This window comes from Bombina bombina, chromosome 3 (genome assembly GCF_027579735.1).
Source record: "Bombina bombina isolate aBomBom1 chromosome 3, aBomBom1.pri, whole genome shotgun sequence".
Taxonomy (NCBI): Eukaryota; Metazoa; Chordata; class Amphibia; order Anura; family Bombinatoridae; genus Bombina; species Bombina bombina.
This window is the reverse complement of record NC_069501.1, coordinates 33271292-33297906: the sequence shown is the minus strand read 5'-3', so window position 1 is coordinate 33297906 and position 26615 is coordinate 33271292. Positions and strand designations below refer to the sequence as shown.

The window sequence follows — 26615 nt, the reverse complement described above, 5'->3', positions numbered from 1 at the left end:
TCTTCCATTCGGGTTGGCTACAGCCCCAAGAATTTTTACAAAGGTTCTGGGCTCACTTCTGGCGGTCCTAAGACCGCGAGGCATATCGGTGGCTCCTTACCTGGACGACATCCTGATACAGGCATCAAGCTTTCAAATTGCCAAATCTCATACAGAGATAGTTCTGGCATTCCTGGGTGGAAAGTGAACGAAGAAAAGAGTTCTCTATCTCCTCTCACAAGGGTTTCCTTCCTAGGGACTCTAATAGATTCTGTAGAAATTAAAATTTACCTGACGGAGTCCAGGTTATCAAAACTTCTAAATGATTGCCGTGTTCTTCACTCCATTCCGCGCCGCACGGTGGCTCAGTGCATGGAAGTAATCGGCTTAATGGTAGCGGCGATGGACATAGTGCCATTCGCGCGCCTGCATCTCAGACTGCTGCAATTATGCATGCTCAGTCAGTGGAATGGGGATTACACAGATTTTTCCCCTCTACTAAATCTGGATCAGGAAACCAGAGATTCTCTTCTCTGGTGGTTATCTCGGGCCCATCTGTCCAAGGGTATGACCTTTCGCAGACCAGATTGGACAATTGTAACAACAGATGCCAGCCTTCTAGGTTGGGGTGCAGTCTGGAACTCCCTGAAGGCTCAGGGTTCATGGACTCAGGAGGAGAAACTCCTCCCAATAAATATTCTGGAGTTAAGAGCAATATTCAATGCTCTTCTGGCATGGCCTCAGCTAGCAACACTGAGGTTCATCAGATTTCAGTCGGACAACATCACGACTGTGGCTTACATCAACCATCAAGGGGGAACCAGGAGTTCCCTAGCGATGTCAGAAGTCTCCAAGATAATTCGCTGGGCAGAGACTCACTCTTGCCACCTGTCAGCGATCCATATCCCAGGTGTAGAGAACTGGGAGGCGGATTTTCTAAGTCGTCAGACTTTTCATCCAGGGGAATGGGAACTCCATCCGGAGGTGTTTGCTCAATTGGTTCTCCGTTGGGGCAAACCAGAATTGGATCTCATGGCGTCTCGCCAGAACGCCAAGCTTCCTTGTTATGGATCCAGGTCCAGGGACCCAGAAGCGGCACTGATAGATGCTCTAGCAGCGCCTTGGTTCTTCAACCTGGCTTATGTGTTTCCACCGTTTCCTCTGCTCCCTCGTCTGGTTGCCAAAATCAAACAGGAGAGAGCATCGGTGATATTGATAGCGCCTGCGTGGCCACGCAGGACCTGGTATGCAGACCTAGTGGACATGTCATCCTTTCCACCATGGACTCTGCCTCTGAGACAAGACCTTCTAATACAAGGTCCTTTCAATCATCCGAATCTACTTTCTCTGAGACTGACTGCATGGGGATTGAACGCTTGATCCTATCAAAGCGTGGCTTCTCCGAGTCAGTAATTGATACCTTAATACAGGCACGAAAGCCTGTCACCAGGAAAATTTACCACAAGATATGGGGTAAATATCTTCATTGGTGTGAATCCAAGAATTACTCATGGAGTAGGGTTAGGATTCCTAGGATATTGTCCTTCCTCCAAGAGGGTTTGGACAAAGGACTATCAGCTAGTTCTTTAAAGGGACAGATTTCTGCTCTGTCTATTCTTTTACACAAGCGTCTGGCAGAAGTTCCAGACGTTCAGGCATTTTGTCAGGTTTTAGTTAGAATTCAGCCTGTGTTTAAACCTGTTGCTCCTCCATGGAGCTTAAACTTGGTTCTTAAAGTTCTTCAAGGGGTTCCGTTTGAACCCCTTCATTCTATTGATATCAAACTTCTATCATGGAAAGTTCTTTTTCTGATGGCTATTTCCTCGGCTCGAAGAGTCTCGGAGTTATCTGCCTTACATTGTGATTCTCCTTATCTGATCTTTCATTCAGATAAAGTTGTTCAGCGTACAAAACCTGGGTTTTTACCTAAGGTGGTTTCTAACAAGAATATCAATCAAGAGATTGTTGTTCCATCATTATGTCCTAATCCTTTTTCAAAGAAGGAGCGTTTTTTGCATAATCTAGACGTAGTCCGTGCCTTGAAGTTTTACTTACAGGCTACTAAAGATTTTCGCCAAACATCTAACCTGTTTGTTGTTTACTCTGGACAGAGGAGAGGTCAAAAGGCCTTGGCAACCTCTCTTTCTTTTTGGCTTCGGAGTATAATCCGTTTAGCCTATGAGACTGCTGGACAGCAGCCTCCTGAAAGGATTACAGCTCATTCTACTAGAGCTGTGGCTTCCACCTGGGCCTTTAAAAATGAGGCCTCTGTTGAACAGATTTGCAAGGCTGCGACTTGGTCTTCGCTTCATACTTTTTCCAAATTTTCCAAATTTGATACTTTTGCTTCTTCGGAGGCTGTTTTTGGGAGAAAGGTTTTACAGGCAGTGGTTCCTTCCGTTTAAGTTTCTGCCTTGTCCCTCCCATCATCCGTGTACTTTAGCTTTGATATTGGTATCCCACAAGTAATGGATGATCCGTGGACTGGATACACTTAACAAGAGAAAACATAATTTATACTTACCTGATAAATTTATTTCTCTTGTAGTGTATCCAGTCCACGGCCCGCCCTGTCCTTTTCAGGCAGGTCTAAATTTTAATTAAACTACAGTCACCAATGCACCCTATGGTTTCTCCTTTCTCGGCTTGTTTCGGTCGAATGACTGGATATGGCAGTTAGGGGAGGAGCTATAAAGCAGCTCTGCTGTGGGTGACCCTCTTGCAACTTCCTGTTGGGAAGGAGAATATCCCACAAGTAATGGATGATCCGTGGACTGGATACACTACAAGAGAAATAAATTTATCAGGTAAGCATAAATTATGTTTTTGTGCCTATGTTAGTGTGTACTGTTTTATAGAGGGAGGAGTTTAGTGTTACTGTGTTTTGATCATATGTTAGTGTGTACTGTTTTATAGAGGAAGGTGTTTAGTGTTACTGTGTTTTGTGCATATGTTAGTGTGTACTGTTTTATAGAGGGAGGTGTTTAGTGTTACTTTGTTTTGTGCATATGTTAGTGTGTATTGTTTTATAGAGGGAGGTGTTTAGTGTTACTGTGTTTTGTGCCTATGTTAGTGTGTACTGTTTTATAGAGGGAGGTGTTTAGTGTTACTGTGTTTTGTGCCTATGTTAGTGTGTACTGCTTTATAGAGGGAGGTGTTTAGTGTTACTGTGTTTTGTGCCTATGTTAGTGTGTACTGTTTTATAGAGGGAGGTGTTTAGTGTTACTGTGTTTTGTGCATATGTTAGTGTGTACTGTTTTATAGAGGGAGGTGTTTAGTGTTACTGTGTTTTGTGCATATGTTAGTGCGTACTGTTTTATAGATGGAGATGTTTAGTGTTACTGTGTTTTGTGCATATGTTAGTGTGTGCTGTTTTATAGAGGTAGGTGTTTACTGTTACTTTGTTTTGTGCATATGTAAGTGTGTACTGTTTTATAGAGGGAGGCGTTTACTGTTACTTTGTTTTGTGCATATGTAAGTGTGTATTGTTTTATAGAGGGAGGTGTTTAGTGTTACTTTGTTTTGTGCATATGCTAGTGTGTACTGTTTTATAGAGGGAGACTTTTAGTGTTACTATGTCTTGTGCATATATTAGTGTGTACTGTTTTATAGAGGGAGGTGTTTAGTGTTACTGTGCTTTGTGCCTATGTTAGTGTGTACTGTTTTATAGAGGGAGGTGTTTAGTGTTACTTTGTTTTGTGCATATGTTAGTGTTTACTGTTTTATAGAGGGAGGTGTTTAGTTTTACTGTGTTTTGTGCATATGTTAGTGTTTACTGTTTTATAGAGGGAGGTGTTTACTGTTACTGTATTTTGTGCATATGTTAGTGTGTACTGTTTTATAGAGGGAGTTGTTTAGTGTTGCTTTATTTTGTGCATATGTTAGTGTGTACTGTTTTATAGAGGGAGGTGTTTAGTGTTACTGTGTTTTGTGTATATGTTAGTGTGTACTGTTTTATAGAGGGAGGTGTTTAGTGTTACTTGTTTTGTGCATATGTTAGTGTGTACTGTTTTATAGAGGGAGGTGTTTAGTGTAACTGTGTTTTGTGCTTATGTTGGTGTGTACTGTTTTATAGAGGAAGGTGTTTAGTGTTACTGTGTTTTGTGCATATGTTAGTGTGTACTGTTTTATAGAGGGAGGTGTTTAGTGTTACTTTATTTTGTGCATATGTTAGTGTGTACTGTTTTATGGAGGGAGGTGTTTACTGTTACTGTGTTTTGTGCATATGTTAGTGTGTAGTGTTTTATAGAGGGAGGTGTTTAGTGTTACTATGTCTTGTGCATATGTTAGTGTGTGCTGTTTTATAGGGGGGGAGGTGTTTACTGTTACTTTGTTTTGTGCATATGTTAGTGTGTACTGTTTTATAGAGGGAGGCGTTTACTGTTACTTTGTTTTGTGCATATTTTAGTGTGTACTGTTTTTTAGAGGGATGTGTTTACTGTTACTTTGTTTTGTGCATATGTTAGTGTGTACTGTTTTTTAGAGGGAGGTGTTTACTGTTACTTTGTTTTGTGCATATGTTAGTGTATACTGTTTTATAGAGGGAGGTGTTTAGTGTTACTGTGTTTTGTGCATATGTTAGTGTGTACTGCTTTATAGAGGGTGGTGTTTAGTGTTACTTTGTTTTGTGCATATGTTAGTGTGTACTGTTTTATAGAGGGAGGAGTTTAGTGTTACTGTGTTTTGTGCATATGTTAGTGTGTACTGTTTTATAGATGGAGGTGTTTAGTGTTACTGTGTTTTGTGTATATTTTAGTGTGTACTGTTTTATAGAGGGAGGCATTTAGTGTTACTTTGTTTTGTGCATATGTTAGTGTGTACTGTTTTATAGAGGGAGGTGTTTAGTGTTACTGTGTTTTGTGCATATGTTAGTGTGTACTGTTTTATACAGGGAGGTGTTTAGTGTTACTGTGTATATGCATATGTTAGTGTGTACTGTTTTATAGAGGGAGGTGTTTAGTGTTACTGTGTTTTGTGCATATGTTAGTGTGTACTGTTATATAGAGGGAGGAGTTTAGTGTTACTGTGTTTTGTGCATATGTTAGTGTGTACTGTTTTATAGATGGAGGTGTTTAGTGTTACTGTGTTTTGTGTATATTTTAGTGTGTACTGTTTTATAGAGGGAGGCATTTAGTGTTACTTTGTTTTGTGCATATGTTAGTGTGTACTGTTTTATAGAGGGAGGTGTTTAGTGTTACTGTGTTTTGTGCATATGTTAGTGTGTACTGTTTTATACAGGGAGGTGTTTAGTGTTACTGTGTATATGCATATGTTAGTGTGTACTGTTTTATAGAGGGAGGTGTTTAGTGTTACTTTTTGTGTATATGTTAGTGCGTACTGTTTTATAGAGGGAGGGGTTTAGTGTTACTTTGTTTTGTGCATATGTTAGTGCGTACTGCTTTAGAGAGGGTGGTGTTTAGTGTTACTGTGTTTTGTGCATATGTTAGTGCGTACTGTTTTATAGAGGGAGGTGTTTAGTGTCACTGTGTTTTGTGCATATGTTAGTGTGTACTGTTTTATAGAGGGAGGTGTTTAGTGTTACTTTGTTTTTTTCATATGTTAATGTGTACTGTTTTATAGAGGGAGGTTGTTTAGTGTTACTTTTTGTGTATATGTTAGTGCGTACTGTTCTATAGAGGGAGGGTGTTTAGTGTTACTTTTTGTGTATATGTTAGTGTGTACTGTTTTATAGAGGGAGGTGTTTAGTGTTACTGTGTTTTGTGCATATGTTAGTGTGTGTACTGTTTTATAGAGGGAGGTGTTTAGTGTTACTGTGTTTTGTGCATATGTTAGTGTGTACTGTTTTATAGAGGGAGGTGTTTAGTGTTACTGTGTTTTGTGTATATGTTAGTGTGTACTGTTTTATAGAGGGAGGTGTTTAGTGTTACTGTGTTTTGTGCATATGTTAGTGCGTACTGTTTTATAGAGGGAGGTGTTTAATGTTACTGTGTTTTGTGTATATGTTAGTGCGTACTGTTTTATAGAGGGAGGTGTTTAGTGTTACTGTGTTTTGTGTATATGTTAGTGTGTACTGCTTTATAGAGGGAGGTGTTTAGTGTTACTGTGTTTTGTGCATATGTTAGTGTGTACTGTTTTATAGAGGGAGGTGTTTAGTGTTACTGTGTTTTGTGCATATGTAAGTGTGTACTGTTTTATAGAGGGAGGTGTTTACTGTTACTTTGTTTTGTGCATATGTAAGTGTGTACTGTTTTATAGAGGGAAGTGTTTAGTGTTACTGTGTTTTGTGCATATGTTAGTGTGTACTGTTTTATAGAGGGAGGTGTTTAGTGTTACTTTGTTTTGTGTATATGTTAGTGCGTACTGTTCTATAGAGGGGGGGTGTTTAGTGTTACTTTTTGTGTATATGTTAGTGTGTACTGTTTTATAGAGGGAGGTGTTTAGTGTTACTTTGTTTTGTGCATATGTTAGTGTGTACTGTTTTATAGAGGGAGGTTGTTTAGTGTTACTTTTTGTGTATATGTTAGTGCGTACTGTTCTATAGAGGGAGGGTGTTTAGTGTTACTTTTTGTGTATATGTTAGTGTGTACTGTTTTATAGATTGAGCCTTTAGTTTTACCTTTAAACAGGTAATAGTTATTGTTTTTATGTTTTGAGTATTCAGGCTTTATGGCAGTTTTTGTGATGAGGTGGGAGACTAATTTTATAGGGGGGTCTTATATTGATTTAGGGGATTTAGATTTTCAGGTTTTCTGGTGAGGCCTTAGCCCTACCCACATGTAAGACCTAGAGCTATAAGACCTATCTCTATCATTATATTTAACCTTAGCCTACTCTAACCCCATCACTACTACCTATAACTTTGAAGCACATAATTCTAAAATCTTGAACATTAAAGTAACAGAAACAAGTGTGTGATTGTGCAAAAGAGATTGCAGAAAAGAAATAGAAAACTAGAGAAGATTTTGTATGTGAGTTCTATCTGATTCTATTCAGCTAAACAGAACAATAGATGTTCCTTGGTTGTCTTTCATGCAATACAGGGCACATTTACTTACCTACACGTGAATAGACCTTCTGCTCGTGCTCAGCTGACAGCTCAGTAATAGATTCAGGCTCAGTCACAGCATCGGTGGGAAGATCTGTATCGTCATTCTAGATTTATATTAGATTAAGTTAGTCATTGGTAGAAATGTACTTATTAAAATGATTTATTAATATAGAAAATAGAAAACAAAATTGATATAACTTGTTAACTCATTGTTTTTTTTTAAATGGACATAGAACACAAAGGGCTAAATCACAAGTGGAACACTATATATCGCTTTCATGAAAGCAATATTATTGTTCCACTTTGTAATACCAGGGCACGAGAGCCTGCTTCCATAGGCGCCTATGGGAGCCTCGTTTTAATGCCATCACTGACGGTATCAGAACTTCAGCGCCAGCAAAGGGGGTAAGTTGCGCAGCAATGGCAGCAATCAAATATATATGTTCATGCTGATATACATATATATTTATGTGTTAATAAGTGTATTTACACACATTAGCACACAAATATATATGTACATGCTGATATACATATATAATTATGTGTTAATAAGTATATTTACACACATTAGCACAGAAATATATATGTACATGCTGATATACATATATATTTATGTGTTAATAAGTATATTTATACACATTAGCACAGAAATATATATGTACATGCTGATATACATATATATTTATGTGTTAATAAGTGTATTTACACACATTAGCACAGAAATATATATGTACATGCTGATATACATATATATTTATGTGTTAATGTGTGTATTTACACACATTAGCACACAAATATATATGTACATGCTGGTATACATATATATTTATGTGTATTTCTCTTGTAAAATGTATCCAGTCCACGGATTCATCCATTGCTTGTGGGATATTCTCCTTCCCAACAGGAAGCTGCAAGAGGATCACCCACAGCAGAGCTGTCTATATAGCTCCTCCCCTAACTGCCACCCCCAGTCATTCTCTTGCAGCTCTCGACAAGGGAAGTAGCTAGAGAGATGTGATGCATTAGTGTAGTTTATCTTAAATTAAAAAGTTTTTTCCCTTAAATGCACAGTACCGTTTTTTATAATCTGCTTTTTCACATTAATTAAAGTGTTTTCCAAGCTTGCTGGTCTCATTACTAGTCTGTTAAACATGTCTGACATAGAGGAAACTCCTTGTTCATTATGTTTAGAAGCCATTGTGGAACCCCCTCTTAGAATGTGTACCAAATGCACTGATCTTACTATAAGTTATAAAGACCATATTCTGGCTTTAAAAGATTTATCACCAGAGAAAATTGACAAGGGGGAAGTTATGCCGACTAACTCTCCCCACATGTCAGAGCTTATAACTCCCGCTCAAGGGGCGCCAAGTACATCTAGCGCGCCCATTGCGTATACTTTACAAGACATGGCGGCAGTTATGAATCATACTCTTACAGAAGTATTGTCCAAACTGCCAGGGTTACAGGGAAAGCGAGACAGTTCTGGGGCTAGAACAAATACAGAGCTCTCTGACGCTTTAGTATCTATGTCCGATATACCCTCACAATGTGCAGAAGCCGAAGAAGGAGAGCTTCTATCTGTGGGTGATTTTTCTGACTCAGGGAAGACACTTCAACCTGATTCTGATATGTCTACATTTAAATTTAAGCTTGAACACCTCCGCATGTTGCTCAGGGAGGTTTTAGCAACTCTGAGTGACTGTGACGCCATTGTAGTCCCAGAGAAATTGTGTAAATTGGATAAATACTACGCAGTGCCTGTTTACACTGATGTTTTTCCAATACCTAAGAGGCTTTCATAAATTATTACTAAGGAATGGGATAGACCAGGTGTACCGTTCTCTCCCCCTCCTGTTTTTAAAAAGATGTTTCCCATAGATGCCGCTACACGGGACTTGTGGCAAACGGTCCCTAAAGTGGAGGGAGCAGTCTCTACTCTAGCGAAGCATACAACTATCCCTGTCGAGGACAGTTGTGATTTTCTAGATCCAATGGACAAAAAATTAGAGGGTTACCTTAAGAAAATTTTTATTCAACAAGGTTTTATTCTCCAGCCCCTTGCATGCATTGCCCCTGTCACTGCTGCTGCGGCCTTCTGGTTTGAGTCTCTAGAAGAGGCTCTACAGGTAGAAACCCCATTGGGTAAGCTAGCCAATTCATTTTTTTCTGACGCCGTTGTTCATTTAACCAAACTAACGGCTAAGAACTCAGGTTTTGCTATTCAGGCGCGTAGAGCGCTACGGCTTAAATCCTGGTCAGCTGACGTTACTTCAAAGTCTAAGCTTCTCAACATTCCCTTCAAGGGGCAGACCCTATTCGGGCCTGGACTAAAGGAGATCATTTCTGATATTACTGGAGGAAAAAGTCACGCCCTTCCTCAGGATAGGTCCAACAAATTAAGGACCAAACAGCCTAATTTTCGTGCCTTTCGAAACTTCAAGAGTGGCGCAGCTTCAACTTCCTCTAATACAAAACAAGAGGGAAATTTTGCCCAGTCCAAGCCGGTCTGGAGACCTAACCAGGCTTGGAACAAAGGAAAGCAGGCCAAAAAACCTGCTGCTGCCTCTAAGACAGCATGAAAGATCAGCCTCTGATCCGGTAACGGATCTAGTAGGGGCAGACTTTCTCTCTTCGCCCAGGCTTGGGCAAGAGATGTCCAGGATCCCTGGGCGTTTCAAATCGTGTCCCAGGGATATCTTCTGGACTTCAAAGCTTCTTCCCAAAAAGGAAGATCTCACCTCTCACAATTATCTGCAAACCAGATAAAGAGAGAGGCATTCTTACATTGTGTTCAAGACCTCCTAGTTATGGGAGTGATCCACCCAGTTCCAAAGGAGGAACAGGGGCAAGGCTTCTATTCAAATCTGTTTGTGGTTCCCAAGAAAGAGGGAACCTTCAGACCAATCTTAGATCTCAAGATCCTAAACAAATTTCTCAGGGTCCCATCTTTCAAGATGAAGACCATTAGAACCATCCTACCTATGATCCAGGAGGGTCAATATATGACTACCGTGGACTTAAAGGATGCTTATCTGCACATTCCGATACACAGAGATCATCATTGGTTTCTCAGGTTCGCCTTCCTAGACAGATATTACCAGTTTGTGGCTCTTCCCTTTGGGTTAGCTACAGCACCAAGAATCTTTACGAAGGTTCTGATGTCACTCCTAGCGGGCCTAAGGCCGCGGGGTATAGCAGTATCCCCTTACCTAGACGACATTCTAATACAGGCGTCGAATTTTCAAATCGCCAGGTCCCATACAGACATTGTTCTGGCATTCCTGAGGTCGCATGGGTGGAAAGTGAATGAAGAAAAGAGTTCTCTATCCCCTCTCACAAGAGTTTCCTTCCTAGGAACTCTGATAGATTCTGCAGAAGTGAAGATTTACCTGACAGAGGCCTGGTTGTCAAAACTTCTAAATTCCTGCCGTGTTCTTTATTCTACTTCTCGGCCTTCAGTGGCTCAGTGTATGGAAGTAATCGGCTTAATGGTAACGGCAATGGACATGGTGCTGTTTGCCCGCCTACATCTCAGACCGCTGCAACTCTGCATGCTCAGTCAGTGGAATGGGGATTACACAGATTTGTCCCCTCTACTAAATCTGGATCAAGAGACCAGGGATTCTCTTCTCTGGTGGCTATCTCGGGTCCATCTGTCCAAGGGTATGACCTTCCGCAGGCCAGATTGGACAATAGTAACGACAGATGCCAGCCTTCTGGGCTGGGGTGCAGTCTGGAACTCCCTGAAAGCTCAGGGCTTGTGGACTCAGGAGGAGACACTCCCTCCGATAAACATTCTGGAACTAAGAGCGATATTCAATGCTCTTCAGGCTTGGCCTCAGCTAGCTGCGGTCAGGTTAATCAGATTTCAGTCGGACAATATCACGACTGTAGCCTACATCAACCATCAAGGTGGAACAAGGAGTTCCCTAGCAATGTTGGAGGTTTCAAAAATAATTCTATGGGCAGAGGTTCACTCTTGCCATCTATCAGCTATCCATATCCCAGGAGTAGAGAACTGGGAGGTGGATTTTCTAAGTTGACAGACTTTTCATCCGGGGGAGTGGGAACTCCATCCGGAGGTGTTTGCACAGTTGATTCAACTTTGGGGCAAACCAGAACTAGATCTCATGGCGTCTCGTCAGAACGCTAAGCTTCCTTGTTACGGATCCAGGTCCAGGGATCCCAAGGCAGCGCTGATAGATGCTCTAGCAGCGCCTTGGTCTTTCAACCTGGCTTATGTGTTTCCACCATTTCCTCTGCTCCCTCGTCTGATTGCCAAGATCAAGCAGGAGAGAGCTTCAGTGATTTTGATAGCAGCTGCATGGCCACGCAGGACTTGGTATGCAGATCTGGTGGACATGTCATCCCTTCCACCATGGACTCTACCGCTGAGGCAGGACCTTCTACTTCAGGTTCCTTTCAACCATCCAAATCTAATTTCTCTGCGTCTGACTGCTTGGAGATTAAACGCTTGATTTTATCAAAACGTGGTTTCTCCGAGTCGGTCATTGATACCTTAATTCAGGCTCGAAAGCCTGTCACCAGGAAAATTTATCATAAGATATGGTGTAAATATCTTTATTGGTGTGAATCCAAGGGTTACTCATGGAGTAAAGTCAGGATTCCCAGGATATTATCTTTTCTCCAAGAAGGATTGGAGAAGGGATTGTCAGCTAGTTCCTTAATGGGACAGATTTCTGCTCTGTCTATTCTTTTGCACAAGCGTCTGTCGGATGTTCCAGACGTTCAGGCGTTTTGTCAGGCTTTAGTTAGAATCACGCCTGTGTTTAAACCTGTTGCTCCACCATGGAGTTTAAATTTAGTTCTTAAAGTTCTTCAAGGGGTTCCGTTTGTACCTTTGCATTCTATTGATATCAAGCTTTTATCTTGGAAAGTTCTGTTTCTGGTAGCTATCTCTTCGGCTCGAAGAGTTTCAGAGTTATCTGCCTTGCAGTGTGATTCCCCTTATCTGATCTTCCATGCAGATAAGGTAGTTTTGCGTACCAAACCTGGATTTCTTCCTAAGGAGATATCTAAGAATATCAATCAGGAGATTGTTGTTCCGTCACTGTGTCCTAATACTTCTTCAAAGAAAGAACGTCTTTTACACAGTCTTGACGTGGTTCGTGCTTTAAAGTTTTATTTACAAGCTACTAAAGATTTTCGTCAAACATCTGCATTGTTTGTTGTCTACTCTGGACAGAGGAAAGGCCAAAAGGCTTCAGCAACTTCTCTTTCTTTTTGGTTAAGAAGTATAATCCGCTTAGCTTATGAGACTGCTGGCCAGCAGCCTCCTGAAAGAATTATAGCTCATTTCACTAGAGCGGTAGCTTCCACATGGGCTTTTAAAAATGAGGCTTCTGTTGAACAGATTTGTAAGGCGGCGACTTGGTCTTCGCTTCATAATTTTTATAAATTCTAAAAATGTTATACTTTTGCTTCTTCGGAGGCTATTTTTGGGAGAAAGGTCTTACAGGCAGTGGTGCCTTCAGTTTAAGCGCCTGCCTTGTCCCTCCGTGTCCTATAGCTTTGGTATTGGTATCCCACAAGTAATGGATGAATCCGTGGACTGGATACACCTTACAAGAGAAAACAAAATTTATGCTTAACTGATAAATTTATTTCTCTTGTGGTGTATCCAGTCCACGGCCCGCCCTGTCATTTTAAGGCAGGTGTTTTTTATTTTTAAACTACAGTCACCACTGCACGCTATAGTTTCTCCTTTCTCTTGCTTGTCTTCGGTCGAATGACTGGAGGTGGCAGTTAGGGTAGGAGCTATATAGACAGCTCTGCTGTGGGTGATCCTCTTGCAGCTTCCTGTTGGGAAGGAGAATATCCCACAAGTAATGGATGAATCCGTGGACTGGATACACCACACGAGAAATAAATTTATCAGGTAAGCATAAATTTTGTTTTACACACATTAGCACACAAATATATATGTACATGCTGATATACATATATATTTATGTGTTAATGTGTGTATTTACACACATTAGCACACAAATATATATGTTCATGCTGGTATACATATATATTTATGTGTATTTACACACATTAGCACACAAATATATATGTACATGCTGGTATACATATATATTTATGTGTATTTACACACATTAGCACACAAATATATATGTACATGCTGATATACATATATATTTATGTGTTAATAAGTGTATTTACACACATTAGCACACAAATATATATGTACATGCTGATATACATATATATTTATGTGTTAATAAGTGTATTTACACACATTAGCACACACATATATAGGTACATGCTGATATACATATATATTTATGTGTATTTACACACATTAGCACACAAATATATATGTACATGCTGATATGCATATATATTTATGTGTTAATATGTGTATTTACACACATTAGCACACAAATATATATGCACATGCTGGTATACATATATATTTATGTGTATTTACACACATTAGCACACAAATATATATGTACATACTGGTATACATATATATTTATGTGTATTTACACACATTAACACACAAATATATATGTATATAAGCATGTACATATTTACTGGGAACAAACAGTTCCCATTGACTGCAATGTAAAGGCACTTTTCAGTGCTGTTGTTTTTCAAACACCCCACTCCGACCAACTTTACCTCCAAAATACTGCAGAGTGCAGTAATTTTATTCAAAATAAAGATGCTGTCATGACTCATCAATTATCAAAAACAAACAAGTAAGATGCCTGGATTGTAAATGAGGATAAAATAATTAATTAGCTGATGAACACTGCACATTTTTATTTACACAATTTTGCTAAAAATTCAAAGCAATTATCACCTAAAAATGTTTTCCTTAAATAAGAAGCAAAGTCACTATAAAGTGTATGTGAGATAAAAAGGTACATTTACATACCAAACACACGACTAGATTACGAGTTTTGCGTTAGGCTTAAAAATCAGCGTTAGCCGGTCCTAATGCTGCTTTTTAACGCCCGCTGGTATTATGAGTCTTACAGGTACAGGTGTACCGTTCACTTTTTTGGCCAGACTTGGCAATACCGCAAATCCACTTACGTAAATTGCGTATGCTCTTTTAATAGGGAATTGCATAGCGCCGGTATTACGAGTCTGCCAAAAAGTGAGCAGTAGACCCTCTCCTGACAAGACTGGTACAGCATTTTAAAGTTAGTAGTTAAGAGTTTTACACTACAAAGCCGTAGCATAAAACTCTTAACTAAAGTGCTAAAAAGTACACTAACTTCCATAAACTACATATTAACCCCTAAACCGAGGCCCTCCCACATCGCAAACACTAAAAGAAACATTTGAACCCCTAATCTGCCGAACCGGACATCGCCGCCACTATAATAAATATATTAACCCACACTTCCGCCTCGCAAACACTAGTTAAATATTATTAACCCTTAATCTGCCGTCCCTAACATCGCCGCCACCTACCTACATTTATTAACCCCTAATCTGCCACCCCCAACGTCGCCGCCACTATATTAAAGTTATTAACCCCTAAATCTAGGTCTAACCCTAACACCCCCTATTAAATATAATTAAAAGAAATCTAACTAAAAATTCCTATCATTAACTAAATCATTCCTATTTAAAACTAAATACTTACCTGTAAAATAAACCCAAAGCTAGCTACAATATAACTAATAGTTACATTGTATCTAGCTAAGGATTTATTTTTATTTTACAAGCAAGTTTGTATTTATTTTAACTAGGTAGAATAGTTATTAAATAGTTATTAACTATTTACTAACTACATAGCTAAAATAAATACAAATTTACCTGTAAAATAAAACCTAACCTAAGTTACCATTACACTAACACTACACTATAATTAAATAACTAAATTAAATACAATTACCTAAATTAAATTAGCTAAAGTACACAAAAAAACAAACACTAAATTACAGAAAATAATAAACAAATTACAGAATTTTAAACTAATTACACCTAATCTAATAGCCCTATTAAAATAAAAAGCCCCCCCCCCCCCTAAAAAAGAAACCCTAGCCTAAACTGAAGTACCAAAAGCCCTTAAAAGGGCCATTTGCTGGCATTTGTCAGGGTGCCAGGAATCAGACTGAGACGAGAAGTGCAAAAATAATCACACCTTTATTAATATCAAAAAATAGTAAAAAGTCCACAAGTCAAATAACAAGCCAGGAGTCAAAAACAGAGCTGGTAGTCAGACAACCCGAGTCAGGTGCCAAAGCAAGTAGTCAGACGAGCCGGAATCAGGAACAAGGAAGGACGTCAGACAGCCAGGTAATACACAGGAACTCTCACAAACAGGTCTGAGACAACGCAAAGGCAAAGCATACTGAACAGAGGCCCTTTAAATAATAACTGATGACATCACAATTCTGAGACTGCATCCTGTCTCACATGGATGATGTACACCAGTCTGGCCATAAAAGGAATTGCAGGAAATGAGCAGCATCCCCCACAATTCACCAGAGTTCATCAAGAGAGGTGAATAAAATGACTGCCAGCAGCACATGGCAAACAAAACAGGGAAAAAACCCTGACAGCATTTCCCCAAAATAATAAGCTTATTTACCTGTAAAATAAAATACAAACAACCCCCCAATAGTAAAACCCACCACCCACACAAATTAAATTAGTTAAAGTGCACAAAAAAACAAACACTTAATTACAGAAAATAATAAACAAATTACAGAAATTCAAACTAATTGTACCTAATCTAATAGCCCTATTAAAATAAAAATCCCCCCCTCCAAAAAAAAACCCTAGCCTAAACTAAACTACCAATAGCCCTTAAAAGGGCATTTTGCGGGGCATTGCCCCAAAGTAATCAGCTCTTTTACCTATAAAAAAAATACAAACAACCCCCCCAACAGTAAAACCCACCACCCACATGACCAACCCCCCAAATAAAACCCTATCTAAAAAACCTAAGCTCCCCATTGCCCTGAAAAGGGCATTCGGATGGGTATTGCCCAAAGTCCCTAACCTAAAAATAAAACCCACCCAACACACCCTTAAAAAAACCTAACACTAACCCCCTGAAAATCGACTTACCGGGAGACGTCTTAATCCAAGCCGGGCGAAGTGGGCCTCCAGACGGGCAGAAGTCTTCATCCAGATGGCATCTTCTATCTTCATCCATCCGGCCCAGAGCGGGTCCATTTTTAAGACATCTGACATGGAGCATCCTCTTCATCCGACGACTAACACAGAATTAAGGTCCCTTTATGTGACGTCATCCAAGATGGTGTCCCTTAGATTCCGATTGGCTGATAGAATTCAGCCAATCGGAATTAAGGTAGAAAAAATTGCGAGCTCAATCCTATAGGCTGATTGGATCAGCCAATAGGATTGAACTTCAATCCTATTGGCTGATTGCATCAGCCAATAGGATTTTTTTCTACCTTAATTCTGATTGGATGATAGAATTCTATCAGCCAATCGGAATCTAAGGGATGCCATCTTGGATGACGTCACTTAAAGGTACCTTCATTCTGTGTTAGTCGTCGGATGAAGAGGATGCTCCGCGTCGGATGTCTTGAAGATGGACCCGCTCCGCGCCTGATGGATGAAGATAGAAAATGCTGTCTGGATGAAGACTTCTGCCCGTCTGGAGGACCACTTCACCCAGCTTGGATGAAGAACTCTCCCGGTAAGTCGATCTTCAGGGGGTTAGTGTTAGGTTTTTTTAAGGGTGTATTGGGTGGGTTTTATTTTTAGGTTAGGGACTTTGGGCGGCAAAAGAGCTAACTGCCCTTTTAAGGGCAATGCCCATCCGAATGCCCTTTTCAGGGCAATGGGGAGCTTAGGTTTTTTTAGATAGGGTTTTATTTGGGGGGTTGGTTGTGTGGGTGGTGGGTTTTACTGTTGGGGGGGTTGTTTGTATTTTTTTTTACACGTAAAAGAGCTGATTATTTTTGGGCAATGCCCCGTAAAAGGCCCTTTTAAGGGCTATTGGTGGTTTGGTTTAGGCTAGGTATTTTTTTTTATTTTGGGGGGGCTTTTTTATTTTAATAGGGCTATTAGATTAGGTACAATTAGTTTAAATTTCTGTAATTTGTTTATTATTTTCTGTAATTTAGTGTTTGTTTTTTGTGTACTTTAGCTAATTTAATTTAATTTAGGAAATTGTATTTGATTTAATTTATTTAATTATAGTATAGTGTTTGGTGTTAGTGTAACTTAGGTTAGGTTTTATTTTACAGGTAAATTTGTATTTATTTTAGCTAGGTAGTTATTAAATAGTTAATAACTATTTAGTAACTATTGAACCGAGTTAAAATAAATACAAACTTGCCTGTAAAATAAAAACAAACCCTAAGCTAGCTACAATGTAACTATTAGTTATATTGTAGGTAGCTTAGGGTTTATTTTATAGGTAAGTATTTAGTTTTAAATAGGAATAATTTAGTTAATAATTGTAATTTTATTTAGATGTATTTAAATTATATTTAAGTTAGTGAGTGTTAGGGTTAGGTTTAGACTTAGGTTTAGAGGTTAATAACTTTAATATAGTGGCAGAGACGTTGGGGGCGGCAGATTAGGGGTTTATAAGTATAATGTAGGTGGCGGCGGTGTCTGGAGCGGCAGATTAGGGGTTAATAATATAATGTAGGTGTCGGCGATGTGAGGGGCGGCAGATTAGGGGTTAATAAGTGTAAGATTAGGGGTGTTTAGACTCGGGGTTCATGTTAGGGTGTTAGGTCAGGTGTAAACATAACTTTTATTTCCCCATAGAAATCAATGGGGCTGCGTTACTGAGCTTTACGCTGCTTTTTGGCAGTTAGATTTTTTTTTCAGCCAGCTCTCCCCGTTGACTCCTATGGGGAAATCGTGCACGAGCACGTTACACCAGCTCACCGCTACCGTAAGCAGCGCTGGTATTACAGTGAGATGTAGAGCTAAATTTTGCTCAACGCTCACTTTTTGTCTTTTAACGACGGGTTTCTGAAAACTCGTTATACCAGCGCTGCAGGTAAGTGAGCGGTAAGTTAAAACTGCTCGTTAGCAACGCACAGCCTCTAATGCACAACTCGTAATCTAGGCGACAGGCTTTATAATGTGTATGTGACATTAAAAGGACATTTACATACCAAACACAGACTTTATAATGTGTATGTGACATTAAAAGGACATTTACATACCAAACACAGACTTTATAATGTGTATGTGAGATTAAAGGGACATTTACATACCAAACACAGACTTTATAATGTGTATGTGAGATTAAAGGGACATTTACATACCAAACACAGACTTTATAATGTGTATGTGAGATTAAAGGGACATTTACATACCAAACACAAACTTTATAATGTGTATGTGAGATTAAAGGGACATTTACATACCAAACACAGACTTTATAATGTGTATGTGAGATTAAAGGGACATTTACATACCAAACACAGACTTTATAATGTGTATGTGAGATTAAAGGGACATTTACATCATTTTAACGTTTTTTCAATATACTGGTATGCATTTCTTTCTCTGCATTTCATGCCCTGGTTGTTATGCATTTCCTCTGATGTCTGAATTTATGACTTTTTCTGTATAATTGTTATAAGCTCCATTGTATAATTTCTGTGTGCATCCCCCAGCCATTTGCCCCCCCCCATCTAATTTACAAGTGTGTAACTCCAGTCTTCCTAACTAGTCTACTTGTAACACAGCTGCCTTGAATCAAATAATTCCAACCCTAATTTTACTACTATATACAGCTGAGAGCTGAGGCCTTGGCTCTGAATTATAAGTGGCCGAGTTAAGAAATGGAGTTTAGAAACTGGAGGGGAAACTGCAGACCCCACTAACAGGTAATCCTTACTAACTGTACACCTGCACAATGCTATCTATGTCCTTTCTGATCTTTCTGTCTGCCATCTTCCTAAAACTCACTGCACGCCCTTATAACATCAATAATCCCCACACTATCCTTATCTCTCCCTCCCTCCTCTCATCCCCTATGCTGTCCTCTCATGAACTACTCTGTTTCCTTAGCAATACTTCCCCATCTTACTCTCCTGTGTCTAGTTATAAACACTCCTACAAGTCTCACTCTCACCTTCTGTCACTCTCACTGCTACTACTGCTTGCTGCTGGTGATGTCTCTCCTAACCCTGGCCCTGAAGCAATCACCACACTCATACACTCTCGCTCAGTCCCCCACAATACAAACTCAAGGTCACACGATCCTAACAATCTCATCTCCATTAACCCACAGCGCTTATCCCCTCTCTTTTCTTGTGCCCTCTGGAATGCACGCTCTGTCTGTAACAAACTTACAAATATTCACGACCTGTTTGTTTCTAACGCTTTCAATCTTCTAGCAATTACTGAAACCTGGCTTTCTTCCTCTGACACTGCTTCCATTGCTGCTCTAACGCACGGCGGTCTCCACTTTAGCCACACACCTAGGCCAGGTGAAAGACATGGTGGTGGTGTTGGAATCTTAGTGTCCCCTTCCTGCTCCTATCAGCACCTGCATCCTCATCCAACTCTCTCCTTCTCCTCCTTTGAAGTCCATTGCATCCACATGTTCTCCCCCCTCTCCCTCAAGGTGGCAGTTATCTATCGCCCCCCTGGACCAACCTCCCAATTCCTCAACAACTTTGCTGCCTGGCTTTCTCCCTTTCTCTCTACAAATACACCTGCTCTAATCTTAGGGGACTTCAAAATCCCCATTGATAACCCATCTACCCCTGCTGCCTCTAAACTTCTCTCACTCACAAACTCCTTTAGTCTTTCACAATCCACCCTATTCCCTACTCACTGTGACGGACATTCTCTTGATCTGGTATTCTCCTACCTCTGCTCCCCTTCTGATGTCACCTGTCGCCCATTTCCCATCTCAGACCACCATCTGCTCACCTATAATCTCAATGTACAGGCTAAATCTATTTCTACCCCCTGCCTCCGCACCTGTAGAAATCTGCACACTGTGGATCCTCTCCAACTTTCTAACCTTATTAAAAAACGCCTTCCCCACACTTCCACGGTATCCTGCCCTGACCTTGCTACAAACCACTATAACAATACTCTCTCCTCTGCACTCGACACCCTTGCTCCTCCACAAATACGTAAAACCCCACGTCGTCAGCTCCATCCCTGGCACTCTCAGCAAACACGCTATCTACAAAAATGCTCCCGTGCTGCTGAACGTGCCTGGAGGAAATCCCGCTCTGAACACGATTTCCTACACTATAAGTTCATTCTTTATTCTTACTCCTCTGCCCTTCACTTAGCCAAGCAAAACTACTTCTCTTCTCTCATATCTTCTCACTCCTCAAACCCTAAACGTCTCTTCTCCACTTTCAACACTCTCCTCTATCCACCTGCACCACCCCCCTCATCTGACTTTAGTGCTCAAGACTTGGCAGATTACTTTTTCAACAAAACACTTACCATCAGAAGCAACATCCCACCACAAGACGGCAACCTTTCATCTCCGCTCCCGGTCACCCCCTCCAACACTCTCAGTACCTTCCCCCCAAACACTGAGAATGAAGTGAGTTCCCTAATATCTTCCTCACTACATGCCCCCTTGACCCTATCCCTTCACATCTAATACCCTCTCTGTCCTCTACCCTCACACCAGCTCTTACTCACATATTCAACTGATCCCTTACTACTGGTTCATTTCCATCATCGTTCAAACATGCAAAGGTCACCCCCATCCTCAAAAAACCCTCCCTCAACCCCAATTCTCCTGGAAACTACCGCCCCATATCACTACTTCCGCTAGCTTCTAAAGTCCTGGAAAAACTAGTTTTCGATCGCCTAACACACTTCCTATCCTCCAACTAATTGCTTGACCCCCTGCAATCTGGCTTCCATCCCCAACACTCAACTGAGACTGCCCTCACCAAGGTTACTAACGATCTTCTTTCTGCTAAAAACAATGGCCACTATTCTATACTTATCTTACTTGACCTGTCTGCTGCCTTTGACACTGTTGACCATCCCCTCCTCCTACGGACTCTCAGCTCCCTTGGACTCTGTGACATTGCCCTCTCCTGGATCCACTATTATCTCTCTAATAGGTCCTTTTCTGTCTCATTTGCTGGTGACTCATCCTCTCCACTGCCTCTGTCTGTTGGAGTACCTCAAGGCTCTGTTCTAGGCCCTCTACTCTTCTCTATTTATACTTCCTCACTGGGTAAACTTATTAGTAGCTATGGCTTCAACTATCACCTCTATGCTGATGATACTCAGATTTACCTATCCACCCCTGCACTCTCTCCTTCTGTCCTTTCCCACATCAGCGGCTGCTTATCTGGCATTTCTTCCTGGATGGCCTCTCACCACCTAAAAATCAACATGTCCAAGACTGAGCTTCTTCTAATCCCCCCAACTAATTCTACTCCAGTTTCTAACTTTACTATCACTGTCGGTGACACCACTATCTCCCCATCACCCCAAGTCCGCTGCCTTGGAGTTACACTCGACTCCAATCTGTCCTTCATACCCCACATCCAATCGCTCTCTTCATCTGGTCGCAACCACCTACGCAATATCTCCAAAATTCGTCCTTTTCTGAGTGCTGAAACTACTAAACAGCTAATCCATTCCCTAGTAATTTACCGGCTTGACTACTGTAACAACCTACTAACTGGCCTTCCTCTCTCCCGCCTCTCCCCCCTTCAATCCATCCTAAATGCCTCTGCTAGGCTAATCCACCTTTCCTGACGCTCTGTATCTGCCGCACCCCTCTGTGAGTCCCTTCACTGGCTCCCCATTCACAGCAGAATTAAATTCAAAATTCTCACTTTGACCTACAAAGCCCTTACCAATGCAGCCCCCCCATACCTGTCCTCACTCATCAACAAATATACTCCAGCCCGTTGCCTAAAATCCAACAATGATTTACTCCTTGCCTCTTCTACCATAACCTCCTCTCATGCTAGACTACAGGACTTCTCTCGTGCGGCACCAACCCTCTGGAACGCACTTCCTCGTGCTGTCAGACTTTTCCCCAACCTCTCCTCCTTTAAACGCTCCCTAAAGACCTTCTTGTTCAGGGAAGCCTATAACCAAATCAGTAACTAATGAATTCGACTTGCCTAATAGTTGCCCTCATCTAACTTCACACTAACATCATTCCCACCTTTGCAGTCCCCACCTCCTGTTTCTCACCCTCCTACCCATTTAGATTGTAAATTCCCACGGGAACAGGGCTCCCAATTCCTCCTGTATTTGTTTGTTAAATTTTGTCTGGTGTCTCATATTATACTGTCCTTTTATCTTTGTTACATATGAACAGCGCTGCGGAATCTGTTGGCGCTTTATAAATAAAGAATAATAATAATAATAATAATTTACATACCAAACACAGACTTTATAATGTATATGTGAGATTAAAGGGACATTTACATACCAAACACAGACTTTATAATGTGTATGTGAGATTAAAGGGACATTTACATACCAAACACAGACTTTATAATGTGTATGTGAGATTAACCCTTTAAGGACGCTGCTTTCAGTTTGCTCAATTGTTTTATGACGGAAAAATTCTGTCATATGTCCTTAAGAGGTTAAAGGGACATTTAAATACCAAACACAGACTTTATAATGTGTATGTGAGTTTAAAGGGACATTTACATACCAAACACAGACTTTATAATGTGTATGTGAAATTAAAGGTACATTTACATACCAAACAGACTTTATAATGTGTATGTGAGATTAAAGGGACATTTACATACCGAACACAGACTTTATAATGTGTATGTGAGATTAAAGGGACATTTACATACCAAACACAAACTTTAAAATGTGTATGTGAGATTAAAGGGACATTTACATACCAAACAACAGACTTTGTAATGTGTATGTGAGATTAAAGGGACATTTACATACCAAACACAGACCTTCTAATGTATATGTGAGATTAAAGGGACATTTACGAACGGCTAGATTACTAGTTTTTTTGGTAAAGCCGTGCGTTGCTAACAAGCCTTTTTTTTCCAGCGCTGACTTTAAACAACGCTGGTATTACAAGTTTTCTGAATGGCTGAGTTAGACTCAGAAAAGTGAGCGTTGAGCAAATTTAGCTCCACTTCTCAATGTAATACCAGCGCTGCTTACGGTAGCGGTAAGCTGGCTAAAATGTGCTTGTGCAAGATTTCCCCATAGGAAACAATGGGGCTGAGACGGCTGAAAAAAAAAAAAACCCAACACCTGCAAAAAAGCAGCGTCCAGCTTCTAACACAGCCCCATTGTTTCCTAAGAGAAATACTTTCTAAGTCTACACATAACACCCTAACATGAACCCCGAGTCTAAACACCCCTAACCTTACACTTATTAACCCCTAATCTGCCGCCCTCCACATCCTCACCACCTACATTATATTATTAACCTCTAATCTGCCGCTCTGGACAACGCCGCCACCTACATTATCCCTATGAACCCCTAATCTGCTGCCCCCAACATCGCCGAACCCTACATTATTTATATATTAACCCCTAATCTGCGGCCCCCAATGTCGCCGCCACATACCTACAATTATTAACCCCTAATCTGCCGCCCCCCACGTCGCTGCTACTATATTAAATGTATTAACCCCTAAACCTAAGTCTAACCCTAACCCCCCTAACTTAAATCTATTTTTAATAAATATAAATAAAATTACTATAATTAAATAAATTATTCCTATTTAAAACTAAATACTTACCTGTAAAATAAACCCTAATATAGCTACAATATAACAAATAGTTACATTATAGCTATATTAGGATTTTTATTTTTTTTACAGGCAACTTTGTATTTATTTTAACTAGGTACAATAGTTATTAAATAGTTATTAACTATTTAATAACTACCTAGATAAAATAAATACAAATATACATGTAAAATAAACCCTAACCTAAGTTACAATTACACCTAACACTACTCTATAATTAAATTAATTACCTAAATTGAATTAAAATAATTACAATTAAATTAAATAAACTAAATTACGAAAAAACAAACACTAAATTAAAGAAAATAAAAAATAAATTACAATATTTTAAACTAATTACACCTAATCTAATCCCCCTAATAAAATAAAAAAAGCCCCCCAAAATAATAAAATTCCCTACCCTATACTAAATTACAAATACCCCTTAAATGGGCTTTTTGTGGGGCATTACCCCAAAGTAATCAGCTCTTTTACCTGTAAAAAAAATACAATACCCCCCAAACATTAAAACCCACCACCCACATACCCCTACTCTAAAACCCACCCAAACCCTCCTTAAAAGAACCTAACCCTAGCCCCCTGAAGATCACCCTACCTTGAGCCGTCTTCACCCAGCCGGGCCGAAGTCTTCATCCAATCCGGGCGATGTGGTCCTCCATCCGGCAAAAGTCTTCATCCGATCGGGGCAGAAGAGGGCCTCCATCCGGCAAAAGTCTTCATCCAAGAGGCATCTTCTTTCTTCATCCTTCCGGAGCGGAGCGGCAGCATCTTGAAGACCTTCGAGGCGGAACATCCTTCCTGGCCGACGGACTAACGACGAATGACGGTTCCTTTAAATGACGTCATCCAAGATGGCGTCCCTTGAATGCCGATTGGCTGATAGGATTCTATCAGCCAATCGGAATTAAGGTAGGAAAAATCCGAATGGCTGATTCAATCAGCCAGTCGGATTGACCTCGCATTCTATTGGCTGTTCCGATCAGCCAATGGAATGCAAGGTCAATCCAATTGGCTGATTGGCAGATTAGGGGTTAATAAAATTTATTATAGTGTTTGCGAGGTGGGAGTGCGGCAGTTTAGGGGTTAATACATTTAGTATATTGGCTGCGATGTCCAGTCGGCAGAGTAGGGGTTAAATTTTTTTATTATAGTGTTTGCGATGTGGGGGGGGGGGGGGCTCGGTTTAGGGGTTACTAGGTAGTTTATGGGTGTTAGTGTACTTTTTAGCACTTTAGTTAAGAGCTTTATGTTCCGGCGTTAGCCCATAAAACTCTTAACTACTGACTTTTAAACACAGGAGAGGGTGTACCGCTCACTTCTTCCAAGACTCGTAATACCGGTGTTAGGAAAATCCCAATAAAAAGATAGGATACACAATTGACGTAAAGGGATTTGCGGTAGCCAAAAGTCATGGAAGAAAAGTGAGCGGGGTACACCTGTACCTGCCAGACTCGTAATACCAGCGGGCGTTAAAAAGCAGCATTGGGACCTCTCAACGCTGCTTTTTAAGGCTAACGCAGAACTCTTAAACTAGGCGATGGCAAGCACAGACACAATAAAGTTTATTTTAGATTAAAGGGACATTTAACACTTTGAGATTGTAATATAAAATGTTTAATTATATCTAGTAAAATAAAACCTATAAATAGTTACATAAAACTTTGCAATAAACTTCCATTATTTATTTTGCCTCTTTCCATGTAATTTAACTACATTGTGGGCTTTTCAATTGCTATTAAAAGTGGAAGTGCAGACACCAGACTTAACACTGCTATATGGCACACATTCATTGGTTGTACATTCTAGTGACACATTTATAACTGTCCCTTATTGGCCAGCAGAGGACACCATGTTAAAACATGGCTGCGCCCATTGCTTTATAGGCGCCTAACATTTAAAAATGTTTTTGTTCAATATTTAACAAATATAATTACAAAAAATACACCTGCATAATATTCTCAGACTAATCTCTGCTTTGAATACATTTGTATATCTATTATTTATTTAATGTCCTTTTAAATCAGTAAACTTTGAGGTAAATATCTACACTTTATAGCCTGTAAAGGTCTCACCTGTTTGTCGTGAGTTGTGTTTTCAGACCCATTGCTACTGTATGCGATGGAAACATTCTCTAGCTTGGTCGTGGGATTCTCAATTAAACCTGCTGTATGAGCAAAGGGCACTTTGTCTAGTATGGTTTCTTGTTCATTCAGACCACTTGTCTTACAAGGGGCATCTGCTTTCATGGTGATGTCACTTTGTTCTGCAGTATTAAGCGCACTCACTTGACAGCTCTTAAAGTGTGTTTGAATTTCATGAAGATATTGAATTACCATGAATTTGTTTGGCAGCACAAAGGCATCTAAATCTGGTGGTTCCAGTAACTGTGGTATACCTAGTCTGGCAAAGCCATCATATGCCTTAAAAAGAGAAATAAAAGAGTCATAAATATTCACGTTTTAACTTTATATAGTAAATTGTAAGAAGCATAACCTCCCTTCCATGCTCTATGAATTGCCATATAAAAACCTTATTTTGGAAGGGTGTTTTACTTTTTTTGTTCATTTAAATAACTAAATGCCTAGCCAATCAATAAAAAATAACTAAGTTATACACACAACATTTACACATCATCAGTACAGTTTGGCAAACAAGGGTCGGTCACAGTCCAGAGCTAATTAAATTATTTATGTGAAAAAGCCTTATTGGGGAATGTACATTGGATTGGACTTTGGGACATTTTTGTCACACAGCGGACAGTATTTTGTTGTACTGTTTGAATTCTACATATGTTACACACCAATGCTCAACCATAAGCGCCAACTCCATGATGGTAGATTTAGCCTGAGCCCATTTAGCCTGAGCACATTGTACTTCTTACAATAAGTGAGATACTTCATCAGCGTTGGTATAAAGATTATGCCAGCCTG

At 40.0% G+C, this 26615-nt stretch overlaps 1 long non-coding RNA gene across 1 annotated transcript in view; it reads right to left on the bottom strand.

Annotated features, from left to right (window-relative positions):
- The window catches only part of LOC128651476 (uncharacterized), a 31382-nt gene extending 5588 nt beyond the window's left edge, over window positions 1-25794 (bottom strand). The window contains exons 1-2 of the long non-coding RNA XR_008401092.1: window positions 25758-25794; window positions 6996-7092 (exon numbers count right to left, since the gene is read on the bottom strand). This is a non-coding gene — a long non-coding RNA (uncharacterized LOC128651476). The remainder of the gene's footprint in view (window positions 1-6995; window positions 7093-25757) is intronic.
- Between the last annotated feature and the right edge of the window lie 821 nt (window positions 25795-26615).